This window comes from Mixophyes fleayi, chromosome 3 (genome assembly GCF_038048845.1).
Source record: "Mixophyes fleayi isolate aMixFle1 chromosome 3, aMixFle1.hap1, whole genome shotgun sequence".
Classification (NCBI taxonomy): domain Eukaryota; kingdom Metazoa; phylum Chordata; class Amphibia; order Anura; family Limnodynastidae; genus Mixophyes; species Mixophyes fleayi.
Window position 1 is genome coordinate 158828951 of NC_134404.1, and position 18512 is coordinate 158847462.

The window sequence follows — 18512 nt, forward strand, 5'->3', positions numbered from 1 at the left end:
AATTGGAAAAATGTTCATTCGAGTTACCCCAGATTCCATTCTTGGGGTATATAGTTTCCGGAGTTGGCCTGAAGATGGATCCAGACAAAGTAAATGCTGTACTACATTGGCCTCAGCCAACTACTCTTCGTGCCATCCAGCGTTTTTTAGGTTTTGCCAATTACTATAGACGCTTCATTCAAGACTTCTCATCCATTGCATCTCCCATTGTGGCCTTAACTCGGAAAGGGGCTAATACTAAGCAATGGTCATCTGAGGCTCTCCAAGCCTTTCAAATCCTCAAAGAGTCCTTCTCGTCTGCTCCCATTCTGCGACAACCTGATGTGACACTCCCCTTCTTCCTAGAAGTAGATGCCTCTAATGTGGGCTTAGGAGCTATTCTCTCCCAACGCTCGGAGCAACAAAAATTACATCCTTGTGCCTTCTACTCTCGGGGTCTTCTGCCCGCAGAGAAAAACTATACTATCGGGGACAAGGAGTTGCTGGCCATCAAAGCTGCATTAGAGGAATGGAGATACTTGTTGGAAGGAGCTCGCCATCCGGTGACGATCTTCACGGATCATAAGAACTTGTCATATTTGCAATCTGCTCAATGCTTGAACCCTCGTCAAGCAAGATGGTCTCTTTTCTTTTCCCGTTTTGAATTAATTATAACCTTCAAACCAGCTGCTAAGAACAAGAAAGCTGACGCTCTATCTCGAGCTTTTGTGACGTCCTCTGATGTAGAAGAGGTTCCCAACCATGCTATTCTAGACCCCAAATGTATTTCTCTGGCTGCTTCATCCACCAAAATGCTACCATTTGGGAAGACCCTCGTGCCTCCTACTCTGAGGAGGAAAATCCTTTCGTGGTTCCATGCCTCTCGTTTTTCTGGACACGCCGGTGAACATAAGACCTTTGAGATTCTCTCTCGTAGTTACTGGTGGCCTTCAATGAGGAGAGACGTCAAAGAGTTTATTGCTTCCTGTGATTTATGTTCTCAGTTCAAATCCTCCCGCAGAACTCCAGCAGGGTTGCTGCGACCACTACCCATTCCGTCCAAGCCTTGGACCCATATTAGTATGGATTTCGTTACTGATTTGCCACCAAGTAAGAATCACAATACTATTTGGGTAGTGGTAGACAGATTTTCGAAGATGGCTCATTTCGTCCCTCTGTCCGGTTTACCTTCCTCGTCTACTCTGGCTGAACATTTCATTAAAGAAATCTTCCGCATCCATGGATGTCCGTCTGAGATTGTGTCAGATAGAGGAGTACAATTCGTTTCCAGATTCTGGCGGGCCCTTTGTAAAACCTTGGGCATACGATTAGCACTCTCATCGTCTTACCATCCGCAATCTAACGGACAAACGGAACGAGTCAATCAAGATCTTGAGACTTTTATTAGGATGTTCTCTTCAGCCAACCAAGACAACTGGGTAGAATTGCTCCCTTGGGCTGAATTCGCCCATAACAACATGTACCATGAGTCATCATCCAAAACTCCATTCTTTGTGGTCTACGGTCACCATCCGTCTTTTCCGGAATTTCCTGCCCTCCCGCCCACCCAAGTTCCTGCTGTGGAGACTGCTTGTCAGACCTTCAAAAATATCTGGTCTCAGGTCAAAACCTGTTTAAAGAAGACATCTAACAAATATAAGTCTTTCGCAGATAAGAAGAGGCGGGCTATTCCACCACTAAAAATTGGAGATCGTGTCTGGTTATCTACCAAAAATATTCGTTTGAAGGTTCCATCTATGAAATTCGCCCCTCGTTTTATTGGTCCATATAGGATCATTCAAGTTATCAATCCAGTATGTGTTAAACTTCTTCTTCCTAAGAATCTTCGGATCTCCAATGCCTTCCATGTGTCCTTGCTCAAACCTCTCATCATCAACCGTTTCTCGACTCCTTCCTCAGCACCGCAGCCAGTTCAAGTTCATCAGGAGGAGGATTTCGAGATTACTGAGGTATTGGATGCAAAAATTTCGCGAGGAGTCCTCCGTTTCCTCGTTCATTGGAAGGGCTTTGGTCCTGAAGAGCGTTCATGGATCAAAGCTGAAGATCTTAATGCTCCTGCCCTTCTGAAGAAGTTTTATTCCAAAAATCCGGACAAGCCCGGTTCCAGGCGTTCTGTGCCCACCTTTAAAAGGGGGGGTACTGTCACTCACCGGACTGTGAGTGCTTCTTCCCGGACATTTAGGAACCGTGGCCGTCCTCCATCCTGAGGGACTGCGCATGCGCAGCCCTTTCTATACCTCCAGTGTATGTTCCTTTAACTTAATTGGCAGATCAGGCAACCTCCCTATATTAAGCACCTGTGGTCAACACCACGTTGCCTGATCTTGGAGTCTCATTCCCCATGAGTCTCTGAAGGTGTTCCTGTGTTTCCTTGTTTATTCAGCCCTGCTGATTCCTGTGGTTTCCAAACCACTTCTACCTCTGTGGTTTCCAAACCACTTCTGCTACTGTGGTTCCCATACCACTTCTACCATCTACTGTATCATCGTGACTGTGAGCTGATTCCTATCCGCTGCCTCCGTGCACTACAGTCTTCTAATCACTTCAACTCTACCATGTATCATTGGGACTGTTAGCTGATGCCTATCCGCTGCCTCCGTGCATTACAGGCTTCAACCACATCCACTCACCTGTTCAGGATTGTGACTGCCAGCTGATTCCTATCCGCTGCCTCCGTGCACTACAGGCTTCAACCTGCAACTCGTCTGTGTTTCATCATCGTGACTGTTTGGCTGATTCCTATCCGCTGCCTCCGTGCACTACAGTCTTCAACCTGCAACTCGTCTGTGTTTCATCATCGTGACTGCTAGCTGATTCCTACCCGCTGCCTCCGTGTACTACAGTCTTCAACCTGCAACCCGTCTGTGTTTCATCGTGACTGTTTAGCTGATTCCTATCCGCTGCCTCTGTGCGCTTCAGTCTTCAGTCCTTGTCTACTCTACCGTGTTTCCTTGAGTCTGCTGCCACTATTGCTACCCGCTACTCTCCGTGATCATCTGTTCCAGCTCAACTCTGCTCCGGTGTCCCATCGTTACTGCACCTGCTGGTTGCTATTGGTTACCTCCGTGTTCCCGCAGAGACCCGCTGCTGTTACTTCTCAGCGCTACTCATCCATCTACTGCTGATCCGCTCTCCACGCCTTCCTGTGTTCCCTGCTGGTCTACCTACCTGTGCGCTGCACCTGCTAGACCCCTGCTTCACCCATCCAGGGACTTGTATCCTGCTGGCCTCCTGCCCTTCAGGTATCTCTGCACTCCTGTCTGACTGCCTTCTCCTGAACCACGGTATGCATACTTCCCATTGACTGTGCTGTGTATTGCATACCTTGCTGGACTGTGTTGGTTCTCCTCTGGAGTGTACTATCCGCTGAGTCTATTGCCATCATTGACTGTGTTGGTTCTCCTCTGGGGTGTACTATCTGCTGACTCCACTGCCATCATTGACTGTGTTATCTCATGCCGGATTACTTCAAGAGACTTTCTATATTGGCAGTGTTGTTCAGTCATTTATACATTTATATTGTGCATATTACTGTGGATCAAAGTCAAGGTGCCCGTGTATATATTGTGTTGCAGTCTCTCCCCGTGCACCTCCTCACATATATATTCAGTAGTACAACTTGCTAGTGGCAGACCACTGACTCCTGTTTACAGTTTCACCTGTTCCAGTATCCTCTCACATAGCAGTGGTACAACTTGCTAACGCAGACCACTGACTCCCCGGATACCTCCACTTGGATTCCATTCCTTCACTCAGACAGCGGTACAACTTGCTATCCGCAGACCGCTGACTCTCATCACCTCCTCGTTTCTGTTGGACATTCCTCCTCACTATAGCAGTGGTACAACTTGCTACCGCAGACCACTGACTACCTTCACGTGTCCTTTGTCCATACAGTTCCTCGTGTATTACTACCTCCATATTGCCAGTGCTGCTAGTCATAGACTTTCCTGAGCATCTCATCATCTGCTATTTCCTGTTCCGTGATCACCCTGCTACCAGAGTACCATATTACCACCTATACTGCTCTGGTAAGCCTATCACCTGGTGATCCCTGGGTAAAGACTCCTAGTGCCCGTGACAGAGGAGATGTCATTGTGTCATGTACCACTTGAACTGTCAGCTTGCTGACCAGGAGCTCATTGCACCTCTTGAGATCTGGGTCAGTTGTAAAGAAAGAGAAGACGTAGCTCTTAAACCTAGGATCAAGCACAGTTGCCAAAATGTAATGATCCGATTTCAAGATGTTGATAACTCTTGGATCCTGGAAAACCGAATTAAGTACTTAATCTACAAGACCAACATTGTCTGCCTTCTCTTCACAGGTGACTACTTTGAGTGGTCACGGAAAATATTCTCCACTGCGCTGGACTAAAGTACATTCCCCTAAATTCTATTGTTCTTGCAGCTACTGCATTCTCCTACATGCTGTTGCAGAATCCCGAAAATGACACTAAATATTTTGGAATTTTCCCCGCTGTAATGCTCTAACAATATTGATGGCATTATCAGAAATCACATTTTCTCAGGAGAGTCCAAGCATAATAAGCTATGTTGCAATTACATACCTTTGTTTTTCAAACATGTTGTCAGCGGTATTACCTCTGAACTGCCGCTTGTCTTGTCTCTGATAACCACCTCTCACTCCCGCCTTCAAGACTTCTCCCATGCTGCTCCCCACTTATGAAATTCCCTACCACGCTCAATCAGACTTTCCCACAGCCTTCTTATCTTTTGATGCTCTTTAAAAACCCATCTCTTTTTTATAGTTGACCTTATCCTCAAAAACACTGTGCACACTAATGCACCCACACAATTATCCCAATCTCCACTCTGAGCCACACTCGCTCCTCTTGTTTCAGCTGTGCCCTCTTTCCTTTAGAATGGAAGCTCTTAATGAGCAGGGTCCTTCATACCCCTTGTTTTTGTGTCTCCATTCATTTTGTCTGCCTTGTATGTTCTTGTTTTACGTATGTCTTGTTTTATGTATGTCCTTGTCTTCCCTACTGTTCGGCGATGTGCCTTACAAATCTACTATAATAATAATAATAATAATATACCTTTTAGTAAAGCAGATGATACAGAGTAGCCTGCCTCTGAAAAATTTGACGTTCTTGGGCACATGCTGCTGCTGTCCCTGCTGGTGAAGGTGAATCATCAACCCAGTGGGCTGTCACAATCATATAATCTTTAGTCTGCCCAGTTCTGCTTGTACACATATCTGTGGTTAAGTGTACAGTGGATAGAATATAGAATGTAGTTTTGTAGCCCAAAAATTACATTTTTGAGAACCTTCTGGAAGAGGTGAGGAATAGCTCTTCCAGTAAAATGGTGTCGTGATGGAATTTGGTAATGGGGACAGAAGACATCAAGTAACTGTCTAATACCAGTAGCATTAATAGTGGATATTGGTCGCAGATCTAATACTAGCATAGTCGCCATGGCATCTGTCATCCACTTTGCTACTGGGTGACAGCTTTCATACTTGCATCCTCTTGCAAAGGAATATTTCACAGTCAATTGTTGTAAACTACTAGTAGTCTTCTTCTTGGTCTGCTTCTCGGTTGAAGATCCACCCCCATCAGCAGGAGCAACAGCAGAGGACCTAATGCTCAAGAATTCTTCTGAGGAGTCTTGGATAGGGGAGGAGTCATCTCGCTTTAGAAACTTGGATGTAGGACTAACTGATCACTTGTGAGGATATTGATGATGAAGGCGTTGGGGGGTGTAGATTGCAGGTGCTGGGATCTAGCTGAGAGAAGGGAGGTAGCTGATGCTGGACTGCTTGTTGGTATTTTTTAGCAAAATTTTCTGATTTTTGCAAAAGCTTTCCATGAACATGGCGTAACATGGATGAGGTTCCTAGATGGTTAAGGTCCTTACCTCTACTGACTGTGGCTTTACAATGCTACAAATGGCTAGACAACTGATGTCAGGATTTGGGTAAAAATATTTCCACACAAAAGAGGTGGATTTTTGGTCTTATACCCAGGCATGACAATGGCCTTCTTCTTATCACTAGCAAGAACTGCTGCAGTCTTTGTTTGAAAGTGTATGGAAATAATATTGTGACCTCTAAGGTGGTTAAAATTGACAGCAAATGACTTGAAATCAGTGTTATTGAGGTCATTAATAATGTAGGGGGGGAAAAAGCAAAATTATGTGATTGTAGCAAAAAAAATAGGGATTTTTGAAACAAAATCCAGATCCAAAACAAAAACCAAAACCAGAACACGGGGGTCTGTGAACATCTCTACTTTGAATAAAGTATTGGTTCAGCATTTCTGTCCTCTCTGTATTTAGTGAGGAACATTTATGCACACTGTGTAATAGGTAATTGAAGAAAAGGTGCTTTAGCAATCAGTTACATGTTTGATTTTATGTTAAAAACTGTACTAAATAAATGAGAGAAAATAATTAAATTCTATGGACAGCACCTGTGGAATAGTTTTCACAAATGCCCTGCAATAAAGAGGAGAGGCAATGAACATTATTGAGATCCTCATTAAGAACATAAAGGCAATTAGTCTTAATTCACTAGTTGGCTTTTATTTGTGTGTATACATTCCTGCAGCAGGAGGCACAAATCTACATGTAGCAGTAGTCTCCTACTTAAGTCTGAACTGTTGAAGATTGAAGGATTGCAGCAATCTTTCATGTTCAATTTTTCCAGTAAAAGGGGCTCTAACGTACATTGAGGCCCAGTGCTCCGTTTTTGGGGCAGACCGGTGCCATTTGTGGTCAAGAATAAATCAGAGCTGACCTTCAACAGTTCAGAACAGTGCAACACATCATATAGTAATGATTAATATCACTAGCATTTGTGTGTGTGACTTAATCCATCCCAACTCTTCCTGTGTTTGCGGCCCAACCAGATATCCATGCAAAGCTAAAGTCTGGAGATATAATTGGAGGAAAGAGTGGAAATGTACTGCTCTTTCCTCCATATTTACCTTGATAAATAGACTTCTAAGTTCTTAGTCAACAGTCAATCTGACATTCGGATATTTTGGGAGAATGTTCTAAATTGTTGTAAAAATGTTAACAGACATAATATCTAAAATTTTCCATTAACACCATGACCTCCTGCTCACTTCACTGGGCTCTGATATAGAAGATTATCTCTACTTTCTCATGTTTGTCTTTTTTCATTTTATAAGCAGATAGCCTATTGCAACCATTTTAGTTCTGCCACTATATATATATATATATATATATATATATATATATATATTATATATAATGTGTGTGTGTGTGTGTATGTATATATATATATATATATATATATATAGAAAAGACAGTAAAAATTAACATATGAAGGAGATAAAGAAGCTGTTTTGCATTGATGTGTTGTTATATCAAACTGCTAAAATGTCAGATTCCTAAGTTATATATTTTTTATTATAAAGCAGTGATATGGCGGCAGATAACATTTTTTTACTCGAAAAGGTGCTTTAATAAACTCCAGTATTCAATTTAAAGTCAGACAACATTTTAAAAGTGGTCTAAAGCTGTTCAAACTCTAAAGCGTTTTCTTTCACACAATACAAATTTAAAACTAAATTGGCAAAATACAGAAATATGGGAAACATGGTTGTGCTTCCAACAGCTGTTAGACAGAGCCTATTATTTTCGCTAGTGCTTATCATCACCTCTAATGCACCATTTCTGTCATGTTTCCAAACTGCTAATAATGTTTTGCTGCAGCATATGCTTCTTTGCTGTCAAATGGAGCCATTTATAAACATGTTTTCTTGTTTATTGATTTTTTTTTATTTTTTTTATTTGATTTTTTATTTGTTTTGTTTTTTTTCAAGACTAGGAATTCATGTATAACTTGTATTTTTATTATGTCATATATAATATTTTACAAATGTACTGGGAAAAGTTAACTACTGGGTAGATTTACTAATTAAGGGGAAACATAGAACAGCTCATAGTATTGCGACTGAAACTCTTTCTGAAGATAATTACTAAGACAATTTTTAAAGTGATACCAACCCCCCAAATTTAGAATTTTCAGATATGAACTGTAAAGTGAGCTACCTGGTTTTCAATCATCCTCCTGTGGGGAAACCACTAAACTGTTTCGCTGGCTCCTCCACGGTCACTGTTATCATCTCTCCTAGGGGAGAGAAAGAGGTGAATAACAGATGGGTGCAATTAGGATGTGTCCATGGTGAGTAGCTGGAGTGAGGCACTGAACCCCCACTCCAGTCGCAACCACATTAATTTTGCCCTGACTTTGGAGGGAGGGACTGTGATATCTAACACAAGGAAGTACCCTTCACAGATACCCTACGGATGTTAGGAACAGTAGGTAATTGTATTTCTAAGCAGTGTGTTTGATGTCTTTCACTGGTGCTCTTATGCAAGCAAGTCTGCTATGTTTTATTGTCATCTAAGAACAGTTTAATATATATTAGTGAGGATGATAAGTGGCAAACAGCTTTTAATACTCATTACGGGCATTTTAAGTACTGTTATGGCATTCTGGCAATGTAATGTCCAGACTGTGTTCCAGTATTTAATAAATTACGTATTGCGAGACTATAATTACTTATTGTGAGACTATAATTACGTATTGCGAGACTATTTATAGTCTATTTTGATAACATGCTTATATACAGTACAGTAATCTACCTCATTATCTCACTGTGATCAGGTTTATGTGGTTTGGAAAAAACTTAGAGAAGATCAGCTCCAAACATAGGAAAGGTGAATTTGAAGTTTTTTGGCATTTCATAGTATTTTCTGCTGAGCTTTTTTCTATGGACACTGCCAAAGTTCAAGACATCACGGAATCTAATCCTTCCATGAACCTGAAAGCCACCCACCATTTTCTAAGTTTTGCTAAATATTGCAGAAGGTTTATTTAAATTTAATTACATTAAAGAATAACTAGATATTCTTTGATGTAATTACTGTTTTAGCCGTGATAAGTGATCTGTGGTTTTAACATACAAGTTAACCCGTGCATGATACTCATGCATTCTAGTCAAATCAAGCTACTTAAGGTGTTATAAAGGTTCTTGTCATCTTCATCGCCACACACACACGCCGCTAGGCTTTTATATGTTAGATAATGCTAAGAATTTAGTAGGTCAGTGTACTATATAACTCCGCCCAGCAGGTGGCGCTGCAGCTTGAGCACTCTGTCACCCGGTAGTTTTTTCCACACACACACACACACACTAACACAGCATGTGTGTTCATGAGGTAAAATTACCTCACGAAAATGAGTTTGAGCCCTCAACTGGTAAATTTAGCCTTTACTACCCCTCCCACGGGGGGAAGGGGGGATGATGGAAGTTAACTGACTTCACTATTATAATTTTTTTGTCAAATAATGTCAGTATACCAAGTTTCAGGTCAATTGGATAAGCCCTTTCTGAGAAAATAGTTTTTTCCACACACACACACACACACACACACTAACACACGCCGCTAGGCTTTTATATATTAAATAATGCTAAGAATTTAGTAGGTCCGTGTAGTATATAACTCCATCCAGCAGGTGGTGCTGCAGCTTGAGCACTCACCCGGTAGTTTTTTCCACACACTCACACACACACACACACACACTCCGCTAGGCTTTTATATATTAGATATTATTTGGTATCAATGTGTTTGTTTTTTCTGTTTTTATACATTTATTAAATCTTGTTTCATTTCACAGATTCCATAAATATATATGATATTTATACGGTTGACAAAGTACATGATTTCTTAATTTTGCATGCACCTAGAAACGTGATTTTGATTATTCAGTTTTTAAAGGTGGATCAGATCCTGTCTGCGCAGCACACCATCCTTTTTATTGATGTTACTCACCAAGAAGGGAAATAATGCAAATGCTTGGTAACCTGAGGCAATACAAGTTTTTTAGTCCCTCAAGAAGGCTCCAGTTCTCTGCTCCAATTCTTAGAGATTCAGATACAAAAATTCCATTTATCACTAAAGTGGATGCTTCCAATGTTGGCATTGGTGTTATCCTTTCTCAACTGTCAGTCACTGATAATCGTTGCACCCTTGTGCATTTTTCTCTAAAAAAATTCTCTTCTGCCAAGATCAACTATAAATTAGGCAATATAGAACTACATGTCATGAAATTGGCATTTAAAGAATGTAGACACAGGCTAGAAGGAGTTAAACATACCACCTCTGCATTTTCTAATGCAAGTAATTTCAATATATTGAAGCAGCAAAAGAGTAATTCCCAAACAGGTACACTTGGCCTTATTTTTCTCTCATTTTGATTTTGTCCAGGTTCTAAGAAACTTAAGGTGGATGCATTTTCCAGAATGGTTCTGTAAGAACATTTGGACCCTCTCTAAAACACTTCCATAATTCCTTCCACAACCATTGTGTTTGGGCTTACTCAGGATTTGTGTACTCAGTTATACCCCATTCATACTGCACCAAAATCCTGGGTTTTTGCAGGGCAAGCTTAAACGACCCGGGTCTTGGTGCAGTATGAATGGTACAAGTCAAAAATCCCGGGTCTAAAAACCCGGGTCTTCAACCCAGGATTTATCGAGGGGTAATTCCCGGGTCAGACCCAGGTTGCCTGCACTATGAATGGTGCAACCCTGGTTTTTCAACCCGGGTTGCACAGAAAACAAGCTGATTGGCTGTCTGCCTGCCTCTGGAGGATGATGTCATCAGTGGGAGCCCGTGGAAGATTCAAGAAGGAGTTTAGGAGAAGCAGAATCGGAGTTTGTTGGAGAAAATTGCTTTTATTTTACTGAAAAAGTGTGTATTAACTAGAGATGGGCGGGTCCGGTTCTCCGAGAACCGAACCCACCCGAACTTTGGGTATCCGAGTACCGAGCTGAGCAGCTCGGTACTCTCCCGCCCATTCCGAATCCAAATCGAGGCCGAACGTCATTGTGACGTCGTCGGATCTCGGGGCTCGGTTCTCGCGATACTTCAACTTTATAAATACAAGCCTCCACAGCAATCCATCGCCATTTGACAGAGGGAGAGAGCAGGGTGTAGTCATAGGCTAATTAGAGCAAGGACAGAGAATACAATATTGTTCTTGCAATTGCTCTAACCAAAATCGCTAGTGCAGAGAGGAGGATAGAGGTTTATTATTTTTTCTTCATATTTGGCACTCCCCAGCGCTTTTGGGGTGTCCCCCATAATTGTGCATAAATAGTTCTGGCTGTCAAAAGTCATATCTGTCAGCAGTATCTACTAAATAATTTTTAGCACTCCTCAGTGCTTTTGGGGTGTCCTCCCTAATTGTGCATTAATATTTCTGGCTGTCAAAAGTCATATCTGTCAGCAGTATCTACTAAATAATTTTTAGCACTCCTCAGTGCTTTTGGGGTGTCCTCCCTAATTGTGCATTAATATTTCTGGTTGTCAAAAGTCATATCTGTCAGCAGTATCTACTAAATAATTTTTAGCACTCCTCAGTGCTTTTGGGGTGTCCTCCCTAATTGTGCATTAATATTTCTGGCTGTCAAAAGTCATATCTGTCAGCAGTATCTACTAAATAATTTTTAGCACTCCCCAGTGGTTTGCGCTCAGAATGGATTCAAAGCAGTCCACATATGATCTGAATGAGCAACCAGGTTCTGTCACCAGTCCTGATGTTAGTGGTCCCAGTACGTCATCTGGCCAAGGCGATGTCAAACAACAGAGTGTTTTCAAATTAGTGCAAAAAACAAAAACCAAAAAAAAATTTACTGTATTGAAGCGAAAAAGAAGTGTAACTGAGCAAAAGTTAAGTGACGATAAAAAAAAAATTGCAAGCATGCCATTCTACACACGCAGTGGCAAAAAGAGAATGAGGCCTTCACCTTTGGCTATTAGTGGCAGATCCCAAAAAGTTACCCAGCCTACAATTGGTGCACAACTACTGTTACGCGTCAAAGCCGAGCTGCAAGATAACAGTGAGGCATTACAGGAGAATATTTGCTCTGATTCACAAATGACAACAATCCCTGTGGAGAGTCCATCCAACAGTGGGATGTCTAATCGTGAGCATTCTGCTGATGTGTGCCTTAATAGCCCGAGTGTAGCCGGTGATACCCAAATTGAGGATGCCACTTTGGAATTAGAAGAGGATGAGGGGGAGATTTGTGTAGGCGACGAGGGCGCTAATGATGATGTTGATGATTATGATGCAGACAGATACCAAATTGCCTTTCTCAATTTCTATTTATATTCTAGATTATATAACGGCTGAATAGTTTTCTATTTTACTCCTAGTGGAGAGAGGATCTGATGCAGACAGATACCAAACTGCCTTTGTCCATTTCAATTTATATTGTACAGTATATAACGGCTGAATTTATTAGTATTTTATACAAGTGGAGGGGGGCCTAGAGTGACAGAAACCAAACTGGCTTTCTCCATGTCAATTAATATTGTACAGTCTATAACGGCTGGATTTTTTGGTATTTTATACAAGTGGAGGGGGGCCTAGAGAGACAGAAACCAAACTGGCTTTCTCCATGTCAATTAATATTGTACAGTCTATAATGGCTGAATTTTTTGTTTTTTTAAAAAAGTGGAGGGGGGGCTATAGAGACAGAAAGCAAACTGTCTTTTTCCATTTCTTTACATATTTAACTATAAGTGTAGGGTGTAATATACATCCAAAGACGATGGCTGCATTGCCAATATGCATAGAGGGATAGGAAGACAATCTGTTTTGTGTGTAGAATACATGAAGGCCTACCAACGAAGAATTAAACAGTTTTTTTGGATGATTTATTACCTCAACAATTAGATTATTTATCTCTAAAACAGTTGGAGCACTAAATTGGGTTATTTTAGGCACAAAAACATGTATTTTCCAACAAAATAGCAAAACAAAACCAAACAAAACCAAAACCAAAACCAAAACACGCAATGGCGGTTTTGCAAAACCAAAACCAAAACCAAAACACGACGGTAATCCAGATCCAAAACCGAATCCAAAACCAAAACACGGGGGTCAGTGACCATCTCTAGTATTAACAGCAATTATGACACACTGGATGGAGGAAGAGGTGCGTGAGCTGCTGAATGTCAGAAGGGAGGAAGAAATTCGAAGGCAAGTGACTGGGACTGTGAAGGATGCCACAGTGTACTACAACATTGCCAAAATACTCACACAACGTGGCATAAAGAGGACACAGCAACAAGTCCTGAACAAATTGAAGTCCCTGAGGTAGCAGTACACTAAAGTCCATGACCACAACAGGCGCAAAAGTGGCGCTGCAAGAATGGACTGGCCCTTTTATGACCAGTGCAATATGGTCTTTGGACATTCTCCTCTGACAAATCCAATTGCACTGTCATCTTCTAGCAATGTGGATGCGGCTATACCAACACCACCAGAGAGCACACAGACAAGCGAGGCCGCAACGGTAATAATAGAAGATTCTATAGAAGACACCCCAGAACTGGAGTGCTCTGCCACAACAGGTGACACCAACATTTCTTTGGAGGAACTGAACGATTCACAGCCATTCCCTGCTGCGCAAGTCGTTACAGATAATTCGCAAGAAACGCAGCCAGAACCAGTGCCGGTGTCAAAGTCTACGCCAGGTCCCAGTTTACGCTCCAACAGTAAGTATCTTTAATAATCTCACATAATAACCAACTATATATACATACCAATATATCTACATAATTGTCAAAAAAAAAATTAACTGTATAAACATAACTGCCAAAAACAGAGAACTATATCAACAGAAATGCAAGCCAAATACCAATAAATATATCTACATAACTTTAAAAAAAAATAAAAATGTTTGAACATAACTGGCAAAAAAAGAGAAGTATATCAACATAAATGCAAACCAAATACCAATATATCTACATAACTTAAAAAAGAGAACTATATCAACAAAAAGGCCAAAAGACAAATATAATACACTCCAAAGTATTAAAACATTAACACGCATATGTTGCAGTGCAAAACTACTGGGCAAGAGGGAGGAGGCCTCGAACACATATCAGCTTACAACACTGCTTTTTTGTTCTGCCACATTATATATTCTAATGTATGTTTTACTGTGGTTTTTTCTACGTACAGTTTACAACGTTCCTAAAAAACGCAAAAGGCCCAACAAAATGGAGCAAGCAACTAAAACAATGACAACTGTCATGATAGATCAACTGCGGGAGATGGAGAGCAACATGAGGGAACACGAGAATAAACAACTGCAGCGTTTCATGGACAATGAGCGGGATCTCCAGGACTCTTTCCTCATGCAAATCATGAACATGCAGGAACGCATGTTACGCGAAAATCGTGACTGTATGATGGGATTCATGGACAGACTCCTCTCACGGGTGCAGGCACCTCCTCCAAGTCCTTACTATTATGACGGACATTATCCTATGTACCAGCGGGGGCAACACATGTTAGGCAACAATAACCCTCCAAACCCGGTACAGAATACACAACATGCTCAACCTATGGGTAACCCCAACATAGAATACCCACCTTGTAACCAAACCACTCCACAACCAGAAATGCCACAATATCGGCAATTGTAATAATCATGTTTTATGGACAAATGTTTAACAGTTAATTATTATCATGTATGTTACGTGTGATCTGGAAACACGCCGTTAGCTTCACATATTACGTGAAAAGCAAATTTGCACTTACTGTTTGGCCACATTTGTGTCTTCTGTTTACTACTTGTGTATATATTTATTTTTTTTTCTACATGCAAGTAAGCACTTTTGTATTGTGTCATTTTATATTTTTGTGAAGAGACATATGAGGAAATATGTACAAAACAAAATACAATATGTGAAATAAACATTTTTTTTTTACTTTTACATTTGTGTGGTACATTCAAACAAGTGAGGTCAAATTGGCAGTGAGGGTGGTCCTAATAAGTTCAGCAGAGGTATTGGTGCACTCTCCTTCAAAAGTACTGGAGTCCACTGACAGCACTGGCATTTCAGATTCCTGCACATTCCACTCAGGTATCATCCAGGCGCTGACCTTGCGGTAAGGAGATGAAGCAATGATACAGGGCTTCCAGCAATGCCATGGTGACTTCATGCACTAGAGTGCACACCGTGGATATCCCCACTCCATACAAGCAGGAGATTGTCCGGTATTCTCCAGGGGTAGCATACCACCACAACACAATAGAAAGGCGCCTACATGGTAGAATAGGTTTTCCAAAGTTAGTGGCCTTCATTTGCTGCATAAAACAGCAAAAACACACTAGTAAACATGAACTCTGGGCTACACAAAAGTGAGTCGTCGGTCATGATGAAAAGTAATGTGGTAAACAATCACCACCCACTTTTGCATCATTTTTATGCGTCAAAAAACCAGTCACCTTTCAATGACATCACCATTTTTCAGCCAATGAAAACTGCTCTGGTGATGACTCCCACAAATTGCCAGGGCACAGACTTGTGCAGTATGAATGGTGTTTCTGAGCTGAGACGCTCCGACCCCCGGCAAAAACCCGGCTTGAAAAACCCGGGATATTGCCGGGGCGGCAGTATGAAAGCGGTATAACAGGGTGTTCAGAAACAAGCACCTGCATCCATTTCTTCTCATTTACTGTTTGCATCTGTGTTATAGAGGAAGTCTATTTTATATGTAATCCATGGCAGCAGAATATCTGGGCATCCTATTAGCACTAATACTATGACATTAATCTTGTTCTGTTGGGTGGACTTCATTAAAGAATGATGTCAAGGAGTTCATATAGACTTGTGAAACCTGCTCTATAGTGAAGAATCCTAGAGAGGTATGCTATGGACAATTGGTTCCTTTACCCACACCACGTGTTCCATGAACTCATATATCCATGAATTTTATCACAGAGTTACCTGTGTCTAAAGGTTGCAATTGTATTTGGGTGGTGGTGGGGCATTTCGGTAAAATAGCTACTTTTATTCCATTTCTCAAATTATCCTCTGCTAAATCTTTGGCTTCGATCTTCATTCAACACATTTTCAGACAGCATGGCATACCCACTAATATTTTCTCATATAGAGGTATGAAATTTATGGCCTTGTTTTGGATTGTTGAAAATACTGTGGTTTTACATCCACCTATCAGCCCCGAACCAATGGGCATCTGAAAAAGTGAATCAGTCTCTTGAACAATATTTAAGATGTTTCTGAACGTTCTGTGGGCCGCGTTTGTTTACAATGATTCCCACATTGATCCTTCAGATACTCGCCATTATTTTGTGTTAATGGGATGCATGCCAAATCTGCATCATTTTCTATCATCAATTCACCCTGAAACTGGGAAGATTACTCATTCTTTGAAAAATATCTGAAAGAAAGTATATTGTTATTAGAAATAGGTTGCTGCTCGTTCTAAATTATATAAGGATCATTATCAACAAATGTGTAATTTTAATGAAGGTGATATGGTATGACTGTCTACCAAGACCATTAAACCTTCTGTCAAATTGGGTCTCAAGCACATGGAGTCATTCAAGATCGTCAATAAATTGAAACCTGTGGGCTTTCAGCTTGATCTTTCTAAATCTTTGAGAATACCCCACACTTTTCATATGTCTTTGTTGAAATCAGCTCATATTTCTAAGAAATTTGTTAGAAGGCAGCCACTTAGACCAGCTCCAATTGGTAATCGATGGACGTACTAGATAACCTTAGCCCAGTGGTTCCCAAACTTTTGCCGTTCGCGGCACCCTTAGAGGCTCCAAATTTTTTCAAGGCACCCCTCCAAAATAATTATTGAGCAGTCCTGTTTTAGAAGTAGTTGGGTCAAAAAATTGTAATAAGTGTTTAGGTCAGGACAGAAATACTTATTTAGTTGTATGCAAAAATGCCCCCTCTGCATCCAGACACTCTGCCCTCAGGCACTCTACCCCCTCTGCATCCAGACACACTGCCCCCTCTGCATCCAGACACACTGCCCCCTCCTCTGCTCTCTGTCACGCTGCCCCCCCTCCTCTGCCCTCTTTCACGCTGTCCCCCCTCCTCTGCCCTCTCTCACGCTGCCCCCCCTCCTCTGCCCTCTCTCACGCTGCCCCCCCTCCTCTGCCCTCTCTCATGCTGTCCCCCCTCCTCTGCCTTCTCTCACTCTGTGTCCCCCTCCACTGCCCTCTCTCACTCTGTGTCCCCCTCCACTGCCCTCTCTCACGCTGTGTCCCCCTCCACTGCCCCTCTCACGCTGTGTCCCCCCTCTGCCCCGCTGTGCCCCTTGTCACGCTGTCCCCTCCTCTGCTCTCTGTCCTCTTCCTCTGCTCCGCTGTCCCATCCTCTGCTCTCTGTCCCCTTCCTCTGCTCTCTGTCCCCTTCCTCTGCCCTGCTGTCCCCCTTCTCTGCCCCGCTGTCCCCATCATCTGCTCTCTGTCCCCATCCTCTGCTCTCTGTCCCCCCTTCTCTGCCCAGCTGTCACCATCCTCTGCTCTCTGTCTGCCTCCTCTGCCCCGCTGTCCCCATCCTCTGCTCTCTGTCCCCCCTTCTCTGCCCCCATCCTCTGCTCTCTGTCCCCCCTTCTCTGCCCGCTGTCCCCATCCTCTGCTCTCTGTCTCCCCTTCTCTGCCCGCTGTCACCATTCTCTGCTCTGTGACCCCTTCTCTGCTCTCTGTCCCCCTTTCTCTGCCCCGCTGTCACCATCCTCTGCTCTCTGTCCCCCTTCTCTGCCCCGCTGTCACCATCCTCTGCTCTGTGACCCCTTCTCTGCTCGCTGTCCCCATCCTCTTCTCTCTGTCCCCCCTTCTCTGCCCCGCTGTCACCATCCTCTGCTCTCTGTCCCCCCTTCTCTGCCCGCTGTCACCATTCTCTGCTCTGTGACCCCTTCTCTGCTCTCTGTCCCCCCTTCTCTGCCCCGCTGTCACCATCCTCTGCTCTCTGTCCCCCCTTCTCTGCCCCGCGCCAGCCATAAAAAACAGAAAGAACACAGAAACTTACCAATCCACCGGGCGCCATGACCCAGCAGCCTCCTCTCTCCCGCAGCAGCTTGTTACTGACGTCGATATTCAGTGACAGCTGCGGGAGAGAGGAGGCTTCTGGGTCCCGGCGCCCGGCGGATTGGTAAGTTTCTGTGTTCTTTCTTTTTTTTATGTCTGGCCGGCAGCACTCCAGTGACAGCGCAGCGGCACCCCTGGGAGCCGCGGCGCACAGTTTGGGAACCGCCGCCTTAGCCTGTTACAGTGATTATCCTGTTTGCTGCTTGAACCGGAGTTTGCCTTGCACATTCATTTCTACTCTGCCATTTGTTGAGTTCTTCAGATTCTGCACCTCATTACACTGCATATTTTTTTTTACAAACTGCCATTTTCCTATCTTTGAGGTTTCTGTTCCTCTGATCAGTCATTCAGCTAATTTCTGATGCACCTTGACATTTCTTTCACTAACACTATCTCATGCATTAATTAAGCAAATAACATTCCAGCTTGCTTAGGGTCATATTTAAAAATGCTGGCCTGATTACCTAAGATTATGGGTAATGTGGCTGCAAGAGGAGACCTCAGTGATTTTGAAAGAGAGATGTTTGTTGAGGTGCATTTGGCAGGTGCTTCAGTGACAGCTCAATGTTTCAC